The following is a 14,873-nucleotide window of genomic DNA, read 5'->3' as shown; positions in this document are numbered from 1 at the left end:
AGAGACTTGTCGCTTGAGAATGATTTCATGTTTGGTAAGATGGAGGTCAGAGAAAAAGAGGAAGAGCCCCAGCAAGATGGATTGGCAAAGTGGCAGCACCAATGGGCTTAAGCATGGTTATAATTGCAATGTTGGCCTAGGACCGGGTTATGTTTCATTCTATTGTGTGTAAGATTGCTATGAGTCTGTATTGACTCGATTGAACCTATGAACAACAAAAACATTCAGTGAGATGGATTGGCACAGTGGCAACAGTAATGGGGTTGGTGGAGGTGCTGCCAGTGTGCCATGGAGTCGGTTCCAACTCATAGAAACCCTGTACAGGGTTTCTGAGGCTGTAAATCTTTACAGGAGCAGAAGGCCTCATCTTTCTCCAGCCAAACAGCTGGTAATTTTGAACTGCTGATGCAGGCTGATGCGTAACCACTATGCTACTAGAGCTCCTTAGGCTTAGGGGGATTAATAGTTGGCACAGAACTGAGCAATGCTTCATTCTGTTGTGTATCAGGTCACTTATGAGTCAGTACCAGATTAATGGCACCTAACAACAACAAGAAAACTCTGTCTTCTTGGTGGGCCATAAGTCCCTCACATTTGCATAGTCCACCCCTTTACGTGTGGCGTAAAGCACTGGAACGCAAGATTGGTTTGAACCACAAGGTTGATGGTTTAAACTCACCAGCCGCTGCTTCAAAACTCTGTACAGTCTTTTACAATAATAGCAACCTAGGAATTTGTTGGCAGAAATAAAGAGAGTTACTTGAAGGACCATTTTTTGTGTCTCATAACAAACCATGGATAACATTGTAAAAAATGGGAATTCTAGAATATCTAATTGTGCTCATGTAGAAACTGTATATAAACCAAGAGGCAATCATTCAAACAGAGAAGGGGATACTGCATGGCTGAAAATCAGGGAAGGTGTGTGCTAGGGTTGTATCCTTATTTAATCTATATGTTGAACAAATAACCCAAGAAATCTGACTACATGAAGATGAACAACAATCTTATTTGCTGAAAGCAAGGAGGACTTGAAGCATTTACTAAAGAAGACTAATCCTTTACATTGACATAAAATCCATAATCCTTTATTATAGATTACACCTCAATGTAAAGAAAATAAAATTCCTCCCAAAGAACCTATTAGCAAAATCATGAAAAGCAGATGAAAGACTGACTCTTTTAAAAATTTTAATTTACTTGAGTCTACAATCTATACCATAGAAGCAGCCGTCAAGAAATCAAATAGCATACTGTATTAGGCAAATATCTTTCAAAAGACTTCTTTGAAGCATTAAAGAACAAAAGTATAACTCTGAGGTAAGGAGCACCTTAGCTAAGCCATGGTATTTTCAATTGCCTCAGATGCATGTGAAAGCTGGACAATGAGTAAGAAAGACTAAAGAAGTAATGCCTTTGAATTATGGTGTCCATGAAGAATACTAAACATACCATGTGCTGCCAGAGGAACAAATACTTCTGACTTGGAAGAGGTGCAGTCAAAATGCTCCTTTGAAGGAAGAATGATAAGACTTCACTTCCCTTATTTTGGACATGTCTTCAGAAAAGACAAGTCCCTGGAGAAGGAGATCATGATTGGTCAGCAAAAAAGTGGAAGAATCTCAGTAAGACGGATTGACACAATGGCTACAGCAATGGACTCAAACATAACAATGCATTTGAGGATGACACAGGACTGCACAATATTTCATTCTGTTGTACATAGAACCCTTTTAAGTGGGAAAAGACTGTATGGCACCTAACAACAACAACAAGGACCATATTAATTAATTCACTGGACCAAGTGGTTTTAATAGTGTGATTTTAGAATTCTGATGAAATAATATGGTACAAATAGCATGTCTTTTATTAAAAGAAGAAAAAAAATTCTTATCACCAGCTCCTAGTTACAATTTATGCTTTGCCATACTTGCTTCATACATTAAGTATTACAATATTTACTACAGAAGGAGTACTTATGTGGTGCTGTAATAAGCACTGGATTGTTAAACACAAGGTCAGTGTTTCAAACCCACCAGCAACTCCTCAAAAACCCTATAGAGGGTCTCAATAAGTTGGAACAAATTTGACAGCACTTAATAACAACTATTACAAAACTTCTAACGTTGTGTGAGAAAATCATGAATATGCAAATCCAGCTGGTTGAATGTAATCAAGACTAAGAACAGGAATGTACTCTTTTCTTCAGTCACAGGATTACCTAATAATTTGACCCTATATTGATAAATACTGACATCATTGATTTAAGAGATATACAACAGTGTACTAAGATAAATTGAGGATTTTATGAGGTTGCAATGTTCTGTGAAATATTCCAACTAAGAATGTAAATTTCTGGTATTCTGCCTTGGTACTGTATTGAATACAATTAACTAAATAAAGCTGCATCCAGTGAAAGAAAAGCTAGTCACACAACTCTTAGGACATATACCTGTTGTTGTTGCTGTTAAGTGCTGTCTAGTCATTGCTGACCAGTAGTGACCAGGTATAGGTTTACTAAGGAGCAGCTGTTGAGCTTGAACCACGGAACGCCAAACTTCATCTCTCATACTTCCAACATGTTGTCAAGAGGGAATAGTCGCTGGAGAAGGATATCATGTTTGGTAAGGTGCCGGGCCAGAGAAAAAGAGTAAGACCACCAGCAAGATGGATTGGCAAAGTGGCAGCCTCTATGGGCTCAAGTGTGACAACAATTGTGATGTTTGCCTAGGACTGTCAGTGTTGACCTTGTGGTTCAAATGGTTTTGCAGTCCAGCACATTAGCCCACAGCGCTACACCAGGACATATACCTAGGGGGGTTTAACAGATGAAGGAAAGGCAGAGCTGTTATCTGCCCTGTGCTGAGGTTATCTATGCTGAAGTCAGCCTCATATCTTATCAAGTCTTTGAAGCAGTGTCATGAGAACTTGGTTGATTGTAAGAAACTTTCCATGAGTCATAAGGCAACCCTCAAATAGTTGAAGGTGGTACTTGTTTTAAATAAACATACATCTGTAGCTCCAATGAGCAAATATGGGATCCAAAGGAATGTGAGCATTGAGTGACAGCATCATATCAAATACACTATACCTACTGACAGGGTCTTCAAAGTTGATACATCTTCCTCAATCAGGCTCATCTAAGCATAGTCTTCTTGTGTTCAGTACTTCAGTGCTACACTTGGGGGCTATCTTAAGTGGTCAAATCACTAGCAAAAAAACTTAGAAAGAGGGAAAACAGATCCCTAAAACAAGTCATGGAAAGAACATTTGTACAACATGAGAACTCAAACAATAAGGCAGAGTGTTACCTTGTATGATCTCAGCTGGTAATGTGGGCATCTAGTGATGCAAATTTTTCACAGCTTTGTTCATGTCTGTGGAAGACCACAAAATCACTGCAATAATAACATTGATTTTGAAGTTACAAATAAATTTTAGTAAGTAGATAATTCACAAATATGAAATTTTTAAATAATGAAGATAGACCCTATAAGGATAAGATAAAATTCTCCTTAATAGCATGCACAAGTATATTTCAAACAAAATGTGTTTGAACATATCTCTGTAATCAGTGTGAATGGCTACAGACAAGTTCGCTCAGTAATACACTTGCTTTAATTTTGTTAAAGTGCCTTCAACAACAGCAACAGTGAAAGCTTTATCAGAGCAATGTATCTGCTGGGTGAGTTAAATTCCAGGCAGAGAGACAAACTCAGAATCTTTGGGATCCCAAAGGGATCATCAAGATAGATTTTCTGAACAAAAATAGGATGATAACAGGGACTTATTATTAAGAAATTTTAAAAACCCTGAAAGCGACATGGGTAAGAAAAAGGTCAGGAAGCTTGCACTGAGAAATTTTTTTTCCCATCATTCTTCGGATCATTCTTTGAGGGTAGGAACAGCCATCCTACAAGAATTTATTTAGAAAACATTACCTCATCCACACTGTAGTCTTATTTTGCCCCCTGCAAACTTCTTTTTTGTTCTAAAACTCAAAGAACATTTAAAAGGATCATGAACTGAGTCCCTCAAGGATGTCAAAACTGCCATTTTGACATGGTGTAAATCGAACAGCACAGAATTATTCCTGGGAGGATTAGAGATAGAAATACTGCCTTCAGAACTAGATGAAGGATATGTCAAGAAACAATAGGCTCACATTTTGATATTTTTCTTTAATACATATTTCTGTGATCTTGTAGCAATATTTTTTAGTTACTTTTATGTATGAGTCAATTGGATGAATAGATGAATATTGGATGACTCTTGCATTTCTATTATATCTTTTCCGTAGTTATAATATCTCTGATTATATTTACTAAGGGGTCACATTTTAGGCTGGTAACACAAATTACTGATATGATTACCTTTTTAATGTTAGTGTTGCTGTAGGATAAACACTCATGGTGCTGCTAACCATAAGGTTGGCAATTCAAACCTACCAGCTGCTCTGTAGGAGAAGGATCTGCTTAAGTAAAGATTTACAGTTATTGAAATCCTCTGTAAGATTGCTGTAAGTTGGAATCAACTTGCTGGCAGAGGGTTTTTGTTTTTAATGCACTTTATAGAAATGACAATAGCTACTTATTTGATAACATTTTCTAAAAATGTGGCCCCTTTTTTTAGTTTTTAATATATCCACCGATCTCTTTTTTATTCTTATCCTATTTATTTACTTAATCTCCTGGTGTGGCACTGTAGATACTGTGAACTATAAGGTTGGCAGTCCAAACCCACCAGCTACTCCTCAGAAACCCTACACAGGGTCCCTAAAATTTGGAATCAACTCAACAGCACATAACAACAATTTATTGGTTATTGCTTTTTTACTCACAATTAAGAGTCTTCATTTTATTTTTCAGTTCAAAATGAATGCAGTTTAAATTTACTTCTTATTCCTTTCAATAATATTTTAATAAGTATGTTTTCTTTTGTATGATATAAATTCTTTTTCTATAAAATTTGTAAGTTTTGACTTTTTAATATTTATTTTAAAACAGATATAATTTTACCTAGACTTGGATGAAAAAAGTTTAATCTGCCAACTTGAATGGATTTGTTCCCTTCATAGTCCACAAGGATCCTTTCTCTAAATGTTTAACTGTCCAGCAATGTGACAAAAGTATGAGAAAGGAGGATGTTGAAAACATTAACATCCTAGTAAAAAACAAAATTCCAAATGTTAGCCCATTCATCTCTGGTTTGAATGAAAACACTTAAGAAAAACCATGCCAAATATGTCTCCTTTATCATGCTGCCATCTGTTACGTTATGCATTTGCTTTGAACACGTGATGGTGTTTGGGGAACCCTGATTAGAAACTTCCTTACAACCTGTCTTGTCAAGGATATACTCCAGCCTCTTGACAGAACAGTCCTGATCCCACCAGATCTCCTTCCTGACCTTGCCACCCTTTCCCATTGCTTTTGGGGAAAATGTCAGTTTTTCAAATTGCCACTGTTACTTCCATGATGCTTTGGGTAACTATCCATATTTTACATTTACTAGAACAGTGGTGTAACACATCTGTCTAATGTCTGTTCAGTCCTTGGAATGGAGAAGAGCTTTATGGAAGAGTTTCCTGTGTCGTCAAAAATCTTTGGCTTGGTATATCATATATTTAATGCAAATAATACACCACTTCTATTTTCTTGCCAACTGTTCCCTCTCCCATGAGGTATTTTAATAAATGTGATATGCTAATATTTCTTCAGCAACTCGGAAAGAAAAAGTGGCACAGAGGCACTTCTGAAAATGCCTCACAGGGGGAGTGCTCAATTGGCAAACAATTGTAGAAGGCATGTGTTATCTGAGTAAAGTAATTTTAAGTGTTTGCTACTCTGAGACAACTTGTACCCATAGCAGTTGCTGTCAAATTCATTCAGATTTATGATGACAGATGTGCGTCCGAGTACAATGCAACTACACCAATTTTTCAATGACTGTGACCTTTAAGAAATAGAATGTTATGATTTCCTTCCCAGACATTTCTAGGATGAATGTTGCTGATGTTATTAAGTGCACTAGAGTTGGTTCTAATCCATAATGAACCTCTAAAGGACTCCCAAGGAGTAGCTGGTGGGGTTGAACCAACTTCCTTGTGGTTAGTGTTGTTGTTGTTGTTAAGTGCCTTTGAGTCAGTTCAATTTATAGCAACTCTGTCTAGGGTTTCTGAGGAGTGGCTGGTGGGTTTGAATCACCAACCCTGCAGTTCAATCGGACTTTGCAGTCCATGTAGCACCACACCAGGACTCCATCTTGAGTGAGTTGTTGCTAAGACCCAGGGAATTGGTTCTGACTCATAGCCATTTTGTATAGGGTCACTGAGGTGTGACTGATGAATTTGAATTCTGACCTTGCATTTCAAATAAATCTTGTGGTCTGGTGCTTAGCCTACAGCACCACACCAGGAGTCTGAGTGAGTGGTAGTGGTGGTGGTTATGTGCCATTGGGGATAATTTCCTGGATTGATTAAAACTTCAAAATGGTTTGTTTGTGCTTAAACATTCGAAACACTCAGGGACTCCTTAGACAACTTGTGTTGTTCTTCGTAAATTGTACCAAAGAAAAGTGGAATGTTCATCTTTTCATGAACTACTTTCATAATTTTCTCTCATACTTCCAAAATAGGTGATGTTTATTTGGTCCTTTAGATCCTCCATTTACCTAAATAGTCCTGGCCTTGTTTTCAGAATATCAGGTTCTAATTTGACAACATTAGCTTTTAAGTCTTTATTATATTCATAAAGGCAATCTGAAATTCTTGAAAATGCATTTAATTTAGATAATGTCTATCCTTAGATTGCAACACTGATTTTAGGTATGTAAAATTTCTTTACTACTTGGGATTGTTTATTATTTATTTTGCTTCAGGAATAATGCTTGTAAGATAAATGACTACTCTCAAACTTCCCCTGTATTATCTAATCCACTTCAATTTCATTTTTTCTTGTCTCCATCATGCTAGACTTAATTTTTTTTTACAAGATTGCCATATCTTTATATAATTTAATCTTTCATGTAATTTAACAAATCTCTATAAAAGGAGTTCTGGTAGCGTAGTGGTTGGTTCTGAATCAGGCTGTGAACCACAAGGTCAGCAGTTCGAAACTACCAGCTGCTTTGCGGGAGAAAGATAAGGCTTTTTGCTCCCGTAAAGATTTACAGCCTTGGAAACCCTGTTCAGGGTCGCTATGGGTCGGAACTGACTCGACTGCACTTAACAACAACAACAACATAAGATGTTAATGAAATAATTAGAAATATTCATATGAAATTATAGTCCTTGATTTAAAAAAAAATTAATATTACAACTGTTCTAATTACAAATATAGTCCAGTTACATAGCTATATCAGAGCTCTCTTAAATAACAATATTTCAAAGAAATGTTTTATTTATTGGTTGAATGGGTAAAAGAAACAACACAGGTCTCTAGAGTTCACAAAGCAATTTCCAACTTCCCTCATTCTCTTTATTCCTGGTATAACTTGAGTAAGGATTATTTCCAATTTTGAAGAAGATGTAACTGGGACTCTTGGGGATGTGAACAGACATCCAAATATTACATGAAAAACAGGGGTAAGACTCAGAACCAAACAAAGTTTTTTGTGCTGTTGAATCTCATACCCTTATAACCAGAACTTGAAATCCCAATGTTTTTCAGAGAAGAGAAACAATGTTCACATTGAATATAAAGAAAAAGAAAAATGAATACTTATTGTTTCATTAAAACAGTGGAAAAACAAATCTATGCAGAATAGTATTTAATATGAAAAGTCAACATTTGAATGTTTCTTTATAAGCATAAGAAGTACTTGTTGTTGTTGTTAAGTGCCGTCGAGTCGGTTCTGACCCATAGCGACCCTCTACAGGGTTTCCTAGGGTGTAAATCTTTACGGGAGTAGAAAGCCTCATCTTTCTCCCGCAGAGCGGCTGGTAGTTTCGAACTGCTGACCTTTTTAAGGTTCGCAGCCCGATTCGTAACCACTGTGCTACATATTGTAGGTAAATATTGTAGCATGCCTTCACAAACATGTCGTTGCTGTTGCTGTTGTTAGGTGTCATTGAGTCAGGACCAACTTATTGTGATCCTATTATGCACAACAGAAAGGAACACTGCCTGGTCCTGCAGCAACCTCACAATCCTTGCTATGTTTGAGCCCATTTCTGCTACCACTGTGTCAGTTTATCTCGTTTGGGGTCTTTCTCTTTTTCTCAACTCTCCACTGTACAAAATATGATCTCCTTCCCCAGGGACAGGTTCCTCTTGATAATATGCCTGAAGTATGATAGACAAAATCTGGCCATCCTGGCTTCTAAGGAACATTCTGACTGTACTTCTTCCACCACAGATCAGTTTGTTATTTTGGCACTCCATGGTACTTTTAATATTCTCCCCCAACACCATAACTCAAGTGTACCAATTCTTCTATGACCTTCTTTATTCACTGTCCAACTTTCACATGCATACGAGGTCATTGGAAATACCATGACTTGGATCAGGTGCATGTTAGTTCTGACATCTTTGCTCTTCAACACTGTGAAGAAGCCTTGAGCAGCAGATTTGCCTAAAAGATTATATCACTTGATTCCTTGACTGCTGCTTCCATGAGTGTTGATAGTTGATCTGAGAAAAATAAAGTTTGACAACTTCAATCTATTCTCCATTTATATGGATGATGTTTATTGGTCCAGTGGTGAAGATTTTTGTTTTCTTTACATTGAGGTGCAAGCGATACCAAAAGCTGTGTTCTTTGTTCTTCATCAGAAAGCATGCTAAGTCCTTTTTGCTTTCAGTAAGCAAGGTTGTTAATGAATCTTCCTCCAATCCTGATGCCATGTTTTTCTTCGTATAATCCAGTTTCTCAGATTTACAGACTGAATAAGTATGATGAAAGAATACAGCCCTGGTGTACGCCTTTCCTAATTTTGAACGATTTGGTGTCCCTTTGTTCTGTTAGAACAACTGACTACTGGTATAAGTACAAGTTCTTCACGAGCACAATTAAGTGTTCAGTAATATTCATTCTCCTCAATGTTTTCCATAGCTTTTCATGATCTACACAATCACAAGCCTTTGCATAGCCAATAAAGCACACGTAAATAATTTCCTGGTATTCTCTGCTTTTAACAAAGATCCATCTGATGTCAGCAATTGCATCCCCTGTTCCATGTCTTCTTCTGATTCCGGCTTCAACCTCTGGAAGTTCTCTAATTTCACAATCATGTTGTTGTCTTTAGGGATCAACAAGTTGGTTCCAATTCATAACAACACTATGGATAGCAAACCCAGACACTGCCCAGTTCTTCACCATTCTCACAATCTTTGCTATATTTGAGCCCATTGCTGCACAACTATGTGAACCAATCTTGAGAGAGTTTTCTCTTATGACTGACTCTATATTACCAAGAATAATGTTCGTCTCCTGAGACTGATTCTTTCTGAAAATATACTCAAAGTGTGTGAAACAATGTCTCACTGGATTTCTTTAAGCAGCATTCTTACTACACTTCTTTCAAGACAGATTTGTTTGTTCTTCTGATTGCTGTTAAGTGACGGCAAGTAGATTCCAACTCATAATGACATGTATCAAGTTTCTGAGGAGTGGCTGGTGGGTTTGAACCACCAATTTGTAGTTCAAATTGACCTTACACTCCGTTGCTTATCATTTAATATGCTTTGCCAAACCATAATACAAACATATTAATTCTTCTTCAGTCTTCCTTATTCATTGTCCATCTTTCTCACACATAGGAGATAATTGAAATACCATGGCACCTTAGTCTTCAAGTGATGTCATTGCTCTTTAATAATGTAAATAAGTCTTTTGTAGCTGATTTGCCCAATGCCCTATGTTGTTTGATTTCCTGATTACATTTAATTTTGAGAATTCTTGAAAATGTCTATCCTTTCTCTGTTTATCATGATGTTGCTTACTGGTCTACTTGTGAGAATTTTTGTTTTCTTTACATTAAGGTGTAATCCATATTGAAGCAAAGAGTCTTTGATCTTCATCCATAAGTGTGTCAAGTCCTCTTCAGTTTCAGCAAGCAAGGTTGTTTCATCTGCATATCACAAGCTGTCATCTATCAATCCTGATGTTATATTCTTCTTCATGTACACCAGTATCTCAGATTTGTATTCAATAGACAGATTGAACAAATATGATGGAAATATACAACCTAACACACATCTTTTCTGATTTTTAACCACTCAGTAGCCCCGTATTCTTCTCAAATGATTGTCTCTTGGTCTATGTACAGGAACACAATTAAGTGTTCTGGACTTTCAATTCTTTGTAGTGTTATACATACTTTGTTGTGATTTACATAGTTGAATGACATTACACAGTCAATAAAACTTGAAGGAAAGTATCTTTGTGGTATCTCCTGCTTTCCATCAAGATCCATCTGACATCAGCAATGATATTCTTGTTCCATGTCCTCTTCTGAATCTTGCTTGAAGTTCTAGCAGTTTTCTGTTTGTTGATGGATTACTGAAACTGCTTTTGAATTATGTTCAGTAAAACTTTACTTGCATATAGTATTAATGATTTTTTTCATAATTTCCACATTCGGTTGGATTATCTTTCTTTGTAATGCTCAGAAATATAGATCTCTTTCAGTCAGTTGGCCAGGTAGCTGTCATGCAAATTTCTTGGCATAGATGAGTGAACACTTCCATCTGCAGTTTTTGTTGAACTATCTCATTTGATATCCTATCAACTTCTGGAACCTTGTTTTCACAAATGCCTTAATAGATTGCATCTGTGAAAAGAGATATTGGAGAGATTCAAAATAATCAATCAGATCAAGGCCAAGGTTCAACTATGGAATGGACAATAAACTTCTCACATGCAAGTTCAGGTTAAAGCTGAAGAAAATTAAAAGAAGTCCACAAGAGCCAAAGAACAGTCTTGAGTATATCCTATCTATCTGTGAGAGCATCTTAAAAATAGATTTGATGTATTGCAAATTAATGACTGAAGACAAAATGAGCTGTGTAAGGGTGTCATCCAAAAATAAAGGTAAAAGTCACTAAATAGAAACACAAAATACCAACATGGATGTAAGAAGAGATTCTTGACTGTAGAGAAACTAAAGAGAATTGTAGAAATGATTAAATAAAAGGCATGAAGAGATTACAAAGGGAAGCTCAATTAGACAAGCTAAAGTATTATAATGAAATGTACCAAGACCTAGCTGTTGTAGTTGTTGAGTGTCGTCGAGTTGGTTCTGATTTATAGTGACCATGTATAGACTTTCCAAGGAGCAGGTGGTGAACTTGAAACACTGACCTTGTTGTTTAGTTTGAACTGCCAACCTTGTGTTTCAAATTGACTTTGCAGTCCAGCACATTAACCCACAGCACAATGAAGCTTAAGAGGAAGAACATGTTCAACATTTCTAAAGCTGAAGGAATTGGGAAAAAAAAAAAAAAAAAATTCAAGCCCTGATTTGCAATATTGAAGGATTCTATGGGCAAAGTATGGAGTGTTGGTGTGGAGCTTTGGGTAAATGTGCTGCACTGCAAGGTCATTTTGAACTGCGAGGTCAGCAGTACAAGCTCAGCCGCTCTTTGGAAGCCCTATACAGGGTTGCTAAGAGTAAGAACCAACTTGACAGCACTTAATAACAACAATGTGCAAAATGGACTCCTGATGTAGTTCTGTTGGGTAAATGTTGTACTGCTAAGCACAATGTTAGCAGTTGAAACCCACCAGTTGCTAGTCAGAAACCCTGTACAGGGTTGCTATGGGTTTGAATCATCTCTATGACATTTAATAACAAAAACAAAATAGGTAAAATATTGAAATACACAGAAGACATAAAAAAAAAAAAAAAAAAAAAGTAAAATATTGAAATACACAGAAGACATAAAAAAAAAAAAAAAAAAAAGGAAGGAATATGCAGTCACTACATCACAGTTAATTGGCCTGTATTTAACCAATTCTGAAGGCAGCATGTGATTTCACAAACATATAAACCATAAAATTTAGAAAAATGCAATATTCAGATGTAATTTATGTAAACAAGATCTTGAGAGGGGCATCTAAAATTCTGAGTGTGTTCTCCTTTTTGCCAGGTATGAATTTATTTATGATTTAAAATACTTATTATTATTATTTTATGTTTTTATTCTACCTTACCCCCTTTGCTCTTAAACTATATTCTCTCTTGAAAGCTTGTAAGCCAGCCACTTCATGCCTTTATAGCCCCCCCACATTTTAGGTAGCCAGTGTCTAACTTACCTTTCCTTATCAATCCTGTGTACCGAGGAAGAGACTTATTCATTGATGAGAAGACTCCTTCCTTCTTGGTTGGTATTTTAAGTAACTACATCCATAAGCAAAGATCAAGTTTATCAAAGTGTAGCAATTTACATTTGCTTCCTGTATCTCACTTCTTTATTTTCCTCTGTTTGAATTCTGATCATCAAGTCATCCTAGCTAAGTCAAATGGGTACTCTCTGCAAGTCTGGGCATCCTTGCATGCCTCCTCCGCATTTCATATCAACTGGATGCTTCAGTCTCAGCTCTAGCCCCCAGTAGCTAGATTAGTGTCCATGGGCTCATGACTTCCCAAGTCTCCCCAAACTTTGGACCAACCAGCCCTTCCTCTTCTTTTCTCTCATCTCAAGGTCAACAGGAGTCTATGGAACATAGTTGAACTCAGCCCATGTCTTTATTACTGCCTTTCTTCCATTTCCACTCACAAATAGACCAACTTGGTCACCAGCGAGCTTACAAGCCTGCTTATGTGTTCGCTTTGATTTTCATTCTTGGAACGGGGCTTATCCTGAAGGGCTTTGGTGGCTTGCCTTGATGGTTCCAAGGCAAACACCTTGCTTTTTCTTGGAGTAGTTAAGCAGTCTTTTTTTTCCTGATGGTCTCTCTTTCAAGAAGTATGTTCTGTTCTTCTAGCCATTCCAGGTTGGTCTGCATGTCCTTTCTAGTGGGAATTTTCCACTTAAGATGATTCTCAATGGGGCTCAAGATTCTACATAAGGGCCCATGTTCTACAAAAACTTGAAAAGAAGCCTATTTCATTGGGCAAATTCTAGAACCCCTTTAAGGTATTATAGTCAGTTATAGACTGAAAACAGGCTTGCAAGCTTTCTTTAATCATATTTCCCACTTAAATGTATATTTTACAATAATAGACAAGGGAAAACAATATCCACAGTCAAGTACCTTAACATTATTTCCCCTCTCTTTCCCATTCAGATTATTTCTGGATCCTTGAATCATAGAGCCCAATTGTTCCAAGGTTGAGCATACATCACTATTTACCTCTGTTCCATGAAACCTATCTGTTTCACTATCTTGCTTGTTCTTTCACTCCCCTCCCACTTCATGTGTATTGCCCTCCCCTACCTTGTACATTGCCTTCCCTATCACCTAAGCTATGATGTTGCTATTCCCTAACCTGTTCCTTACTGTCCTATCTCCCACCCTGGTAACTGCCAATGATTTTTTTCTTCTTTTAGTATGAAAATCTTTTCTTAAGCTTTTACAATAATGGTCTTATGCAATATTTGTCCTTTTTTGACTGACTAATTTCACTCAGCATAATGATCTCAAGATTCATCCATGCTATCAGGTGTTTAACCACTTCCATGTTATTCTTCAAGGTAGCATAGTATTTCATTGAATGTAAGTACCAAAGCTTGTTTATCTAGTCTTTCATTGATGGGAATGTAGGCTATCTCCATAGCTGTAATTGCTGGTGTGAGATGATACCTTATTGTTGTTTTGATTTGCATCTCTCTAATGGCTAATGATTGTGAGCATTTCTTCATATGTTTGATGGCTGCCTGAATGTCTTCTTCGGTGAAGTGTCTGTTCATATCGTATACCCATTTTTTAATTTGGTTATTTGTCTTTTTCTTGTAGAGGTGTTGTAATTTCCTATAGATTTTAGAAATTAGTCGCTTGTCTGACATGTCATTGCAAAAGATTTTTTCCCATTCTGTGGGCTCCCTTTTTATTCTTTTGGTGAAATCTTTTGATGCACATAAGTTTCTAATTTTAAAAATGTTCCAATAATATATTTTGTCTCCTTTTGTGATTAGTGCTGTGATGAACATTGGTGAGCATAAATCTACTCACATTTTGGTTTGTATTTCTTGTGGATATATACCACATAGTGGAATTTCTGGACCATAAGGTATTTCTATTTTGAACTTTCTGAGGAAGTGCCATATCATTTTCCAGAGTGGTTGAACCAGTTTACAACCCCACCAGCTATATAGGAGAGTCCCCATCTCTCTACATATTAAGCCACATTTATTGGCCTCTGCTTTTTTGAACTTCACTGTTATTGCTGGTGTGAGATGACATCTCCTTGTTGTTTTGACTTATTATTCTTTTATTATGGCAGATACAGGTAGTACATGGATGATACAGGTACATAAGCACTCTACTCTGAACTAAACTTTTAGCCATTTGAACCCATCCCACATGCCATAGAGATGTGCTTCTGAAAATTATCAGCCTTGAAAACCCTAATGAAAAACTTTAGAGCTCTGCTTTGTACATCTGGGTCACTGTGAGTCAGAACTATTATAAACAACAAAGTCAGCTACTATTGTAGTTGTTGATGCTATTATAATGTTGTTGCTGTTGTTATGTGCTGTCGAATCAGTTCTGACCTTGTAAAAGTGGTTTTAAACATTTAGTCATATGATAAGCAATTCAGTGCTGATACTACAGTGCCATCCCAAGACTCCATCATAGTGAATTATCATAATTCTTTTTGCAGAACAGTTTACATTCTAGTGAAATTGATATAAACAATGATTTTAAGTAGTGTTAAGAACTAAAGAAGAAAAAATGAGATACACAAAAGAAGAATGCAGTGTGTG

Source organism: Chrysochloris asiatica, unplaced genomic scaffold (genome assembly GCF_000296735.1).
Source record: "Chrysochloris asiatica unplaced genomic scaffold, ChrAsi1.0 scaffold00334, whole genome shotgun sequence".
Taxonomy (NCBI): domain Eukaryota; kingdom Metazoa; phylum Chordata; class Mammalia; order Afrosoricida; family Chrysochloridae; genus Chrysochloris; species Chrysochloris asiatica.
This window is presented reverse-complemented; position numbering follows the sequence as displayed.